The sequence below is a fragment of the Engraulis encrasicolus genome, chromosome 21 (genome assembly GCF_034702125.1).
Source record: "Engraulis encrasicolus isolate BLACKSEA-1 chromosome 21, IST_EnEncr_1.0, whole genome shotgun sequence".
NCBI classification, from domain to species: Eukaryota; Metazoa; Chordata; class Actinopteri; order Clupeiformes; family Engraulidae; genus Engraulis; species Engraulis encrasicolus.
Genome location: NC_085877.1, coordinates 49,813,533 through 49,819,098, shown reverse-complemented (window position 1 = coordinate 49,819,098; position 5,566 = coordinate 49,813,533). Strand labels below are relative to the sequence as shown.

Sequence of the window (5,566 nt, the reverse complement as noted above, 5' to 3'; positions counted from 1 at the left end):
TACGTTATGTCGTGTCGTGTGTATGAGTGAGTCGTGTGTCGGGGGGGAAGCCAGCGTCGGGTGTGTGATGACGATGTTGTTGGGGAGGGGTCTGTGGGGTGGAAGCAACATCACGTCAGTCGGAATGAAACACAGGTGGGCTTGGTTTCCATGGGGACTCAAGAGATTAAATGACCGCTGACGACCTTGGAGCAAAGGTCAAGGTCAGCCAGGACGAATGTGAAAGACTGGACACGCAGGGCTGACATTTGGATGGGATGAGACTTTAGTTTTGACGTTTTGACTTAACGTTGGTTTTAGTTGTTTGGACCCGGTAGCCAGCCCACCTGGGAAGAGGGAGGAGGACGTGAGGAGGAAATGATGTCAGAGGAGACAGGAAGTGATGCGCTACAGCATGTGTCTGATTGGCTGGCTCACAGGAAGGAAGTTTCAAGGCTACGGAATGCTAAAACAGAAAGTATGTCAGTTTTATCTGCAGCTTGGGTCGAAACATGCACCCCCGTACCTGTGCTTCCGTCTACGTTGACAAAAGATGGCTCTCTTGCATCTGATACGGCTTTAAAGTCACGCACAGCTCTTTCAAATGAATAAAACAAACATCACTATTTGTCGTTTTGCAAGCCGAGAGGTGTCATTGTGAAGTCACGAGCAGTGAAGGGCAAAATGGATTCATTACTTTACAATTCAGTGCCACATATTCCAAATGACCTGGTTATACCTGTCCAGTCCAGCTAGGTGATTGGCTAGTTGAGTGGTCACCTGGTTGAAATGGACATGTAGAACAAGACCGTGCGGAATATGCGGCACTGGGTCGTAACCTCATGGATCCATGTTGTCCTTCACTGCTGAGTTGGGAAGTGAAATGGTTAAATGGGTTCGGAGCCCAGCCCCTGCTGTGTTCCCCAGTCGCCATGACAACAGAGGGGAACTATGGGATGTGTAATGATGTGAGTACGGCACGGTATCATGGCGCCTGCTCCACAGTCCACCAGGACTTTAACAAGTTTGTTTACAAGAAAACAAAAATAGTTTTTAAAAAGTTCAAGCATTTATAAAGAATTTAAAAAGAAAGAAAAAGTTCCAATTCCAATACGTTTTGTTCTCTTGTCTCGGCTTTCTTTTCTTTTCTTTTTCTCTTGCTGCTGCAGTGTGTAGCAGCCACCGTAGTTCTGCCAGAGAGCGCGAGAGAGCGGTGATCGTTTGCTTTGGACTTCCTTTAGTTGTTAATATATATATAGTTCTCATCGTTTGATTTAGTCTCCTTAGTCAGAGCCGGGGTTCAGGGTGAAATGCTACATCAGCTGTGTGTGTGGGGGGGGCGCAGCCCAGGATAGTTTTAAGTTTTTGATGATGATGATCATAATAATCATATGATTGAATTAAATTTGACATCACACACACACACACACACACCATTAACACTTGACATTTGTGTGTATCGCTGGAACCAGGAAGAGAATAAGAGAATAAATAAAGTTATTTGGAAACCACCTCGTTGCGTGTGCGAGTCGTTATTTGGAAACTAACCTCGTCTCGTATCCCGTAATTTCACATGTCGGTCAGCGCTGTGTTGGTTTAGCGTGAAAGGAACTTGTAATGGCAACGTTTCTGTGTTTATTATTATTGTTATTAATTATTGAGGCGATAGATAAATGTAACCTGATTGATAACTGCACCTCTAAACCCTGTTTACTTAACACATATGGATATTTCTTGTAAATGCATCTGTGACGAGAGAGTGTAACGATTACAGAGGCTAACTATCAGAGTTGGTGTGGAACGTTAGTAAACCTCCCTCCCGATGCCTCATACAGTATCAGCCTCCAGCCCAGCGCTGCCAATATTGTATGAGCCCTCGGGAGGGAGGTTTACTGGCGTTCCACACCAACTCTGCTAGTTAGCCTCTGTAACCGTTACACTCTCCCCCGTAAACCTCACTCCCATCCGGGTCACGGCACCACTGTGACGGAGTTGTTCCCGCGCATGCTCGTCCCTCTCGGGGCCGCATCTCACCACGTCGTCAACTACAACAGTTCAGCAGTGGGAGGTACAGTACCATACTGAGTGAATGGATGCAGTGCATGTCAGTGTGTGGAGAGTGGAGGCACAAACAGAAGAAACGAGGATACAGCCAGAAGAGAAAGGGAGAGTGGAAGGAGAGAGACCGGACGAGTGTCTGCACACACATGGCCTAGGAGTGCCTACTGGAGAGGAGCTGAGCTCTCAATACCGAGCACCACCCAGGTACACACACACAGACACACACACACACACCTACCTAATGATGACACACACAAACACACACCTAATGATCACACACACACCTACCTAATGATGAAACACACAAACACACATAAACCATGCAAATGTGAACAGTGTGCGAGAGCTTTCTTTGCTTTAACACACACACACACACACACACCCTTAATGATGTCAATGAGGCCTCCTGGCACCAGCCTTGCCCGTGCACTAGCGAGCTAGCACCAGGAGGGGGCCTACAGGGTCGTGACAAGAGTAACTTTATTGACCACCGGGGGAAACTTACAGCAAAAATACTGGATCAGAGCTAGAGCTAGAAGATATCGCAAAACACGCCCACTCAATGCAAAACCGTGTGCTCAAGTTGGGTCTCCTAAGGGGGTTCAATGACAGGCACATTACATCACCATTTCAAGAAATTGATTGATTGGTGTGTGAGTGTGTGTGTGTGAGAGTGAGTGCACATATTCAGGTGGGCCTTTTGGCAAATGAGCATGACCCCTACTGTGGAGAGAGTGTGTGTGTGTGAGACCATTTCTTGCCAAGTAGTGTGTGTGTCTGTCTGTCTGTCTGTCTGTGCGTGTTCGTGTTCTCATCCCCTGACCTCATCGAAGTGCTGTCAACGCCCCCCTGCCATGTCTGACACACACACGCACATGCACAGTTTGCTTCCTGACTTTGCTCGGGGAGGCTGCCTGCTTGTGCTCCGTCTACAAACTGCTTGTTTCTACTTCTACTCAAGTCATTTTATCCTACGGGGTGATGTGATGTCCGTAAGTAATCTATTTTGTTTATTCTAAACCTGAACAGTTTTGTTATGTGAAATGGAAATGTGTAAATGTATGTTTCTGCAAAGTGCAAGCCTATGTCTTGAGTCTTGTGTAACGGTGGCTAGTGGGTTAAAACCGAAAGTAGCCTATAAACGTGTTCATTTTAAAAGGTTTTTTTTAGATGTGAGTGAATGGTTTACATTCCTATAAAAGGCTACATAGTGTCGGCTACTTTCTGGGAGATGCTGTCAACGCCGTGTGTTCTCCCTCATACACCTTGCGCATTCAGAGCTGATCACTTTTCTTCTCTCCTAAAAAAGGCCCGTGTGTTCAGATGTGCCTGTGACCGTACGTATAATTTTGACAACAACTCACTACTGTATTGAGCGCTCTAAAACAAGCTGTTCAATTGTGGAAAAAAACAACAAGAACAAAAAACAAATAATGCAGTGTTTGGACATTTGAATGCAGTGTTTGAATAGGATAGGCCTAAGCCTACTGTGTTGAAAACACCCAGTCAGCTTAATGCAGTGCAATGTTTTGTTGTCATTTTTCTCTTTTCTCTGTTTGCAAAGTCTTCATGTCCATGTTTTTAACGGTTTGGTTCTCTGTGATGGTGCAGTTATCAATGTGCTGTGAGACAAATGTCCAGGGAGGCTGTTGTTGCATTTTGGTGGTCTCAGTACGAGGTGCTCAGTTTACATTACATGACATGGTCTCAGTATGAGGTGCTCAGTTTACATTACATTACACTACATTACATTACATTACACTACATTACATTACATTACATTACATTGTCTCAGTATGAGGTGCTCAGTTCAGTCAGCGTTAACGTTCAGCAACAGGAAGTTCACAAACAACCGTTTCTGTCACACGCACAGGAAGTGGCAGGCAGCTGTTTGCAGAGCAGGGACATGTGACTGGCGTTTGCAGAGCAATGACAACTGACAGGCAGAGTTTTGCAGAACAGAGACATGTGCATGCAACTGACTGTCGTCTGCAGAGCAATGATAACTGACAGGCAGCGTTTTGCAGAACAGAGACATGTGCATGCAACTGACTGTGGTCTGCAGAGCAATGACAAGTGACATATCTGTTGGTAATTTCAGCCAAGGGAAGGGAAGCATATTGTACTAGAATAGCATGTAATACTAATATTAATGCAGAGCAGAGACATGGACATGCAACTGACTGTCGTCTGCAGAGCAATGACAACTGGCAGGCAGAGTTTTGCAATGCACTACTACCACTACTGCTACTACTACTACTGCTACTACTACTACTACTACTACTACTGCTACCACTACTACTGCTACTACTACTACTACTACTACTACTGCTACTACTACTACTGCTACTACTACTACTGCTACTACTACTACTACTACTACTACTACTACCACTACTACTACTACCACTACTACTACTACTACTACCACTACTACTACTACTACTACTACCACTACTACTACTACCACTACTACCACTACTACTACTACTACTACTACTACTGCTACTACTACTGCTGAGTGGCGTCTGCAGAGCAATGACAACTGGCAGAGTTTTGCAAACAGGGACATGTGGATGCAACTGAGTTTTACATTTTAGCTTTTAGTAATGTTTTACTACATAGTGTTCTATATTGCCATGATGGGATAGTTTTGCTGGCGACAGGTGTGAGAGGGGAGGTAAGGAGAAGAGAGGAGAGGAAATGAAAGGAAAGGAGAGGAGAGAGGAGTGGGGAGGAGGAGATGAGAGAGGAGAGGGGAGGGGAGATGAGATGGGAGAGGGGAGGGGAGATGAGATGGGAGAGGGGAGGGGAGGATGAGAGAGGAGATTAGATGAGAGGGGAGGAAAGGAGAGGAGAGGAGACAAGATAAGGAGAGGAGAGGAGGGGAGAAAGAAGAGGCGAGGAGAGGAGAGGAGAGGAGATGAGAAAGGAGAGGAGAGGAGATGAGAGAGGGGAGGGGAGGGGAGAAGAGAGGTGATGAGGTTTCTGTTCCCCTGTGGAAATCAACAGGGTGTGCAACTATCTTTTCATGTTGTCCACAACATTGTATTGGGCTGTAGCCTATTTATGTTGAACAAGCGTTTTGCTCTTTGCAAAGGTTACCGGTCCGACCCGCCAGGTTGCTGGGGGGAGTAATTAACCAGTGCTCTCCCCCATCCTCCTCCATGACTGAGGTACCCTGAGCATGGTACCGTCCCACCGCACTGCTCCCTTTTGGGCGCCATTGGGGGCTGCCCCCTTGCACGGGTGAGGCATGAATGCAATTTCGTTGTGTGCAGTGTTCACTTGTGTGCTGTGTCACAATGGCAATGGGAGTTGGAGTTTCCCAGTTGGGCTTTTCTTTCTTCTTCTATTAGGCCTGTGCAATATGCCAACAAACTGAATGTGCTCTTAGTCTTAGTCTTGGTCTCGGTCTTATGTTGCCTTCACGATCTCGGGACCTCTCGAGACAGCTGACGACACTGCTCATGTGACAACCGAGTTCTGGACTTTGGCGCATGAACGCCACTGATCCCGGAACAAT

The 5,566-nt window shown here is 46.3% G+C and overlaps 1 protein-coding gene across 1 annotated transcript in view; it reads left to right on the top strand.

Moving 5' to 3' along the window:
- The window catches only part of tdrd7b (tudor domain containing 7 b), a 71,972-nt gene extending 70,482 nt beyond the window's left edge, over positions 1–1,490 (top strand). The window contains exon 21 of the mRNA XM_063186759.1: positions 1–1,490. This exon is cut by the window's left edge and continues 439 nt beyond it. The gene's annotated coding sequence lies outside the window, so the exon portion shown is untranslated.
- The last annotated feature ends 4,076 nt before the right edge of the window (positions 1,491–5,566 follow it).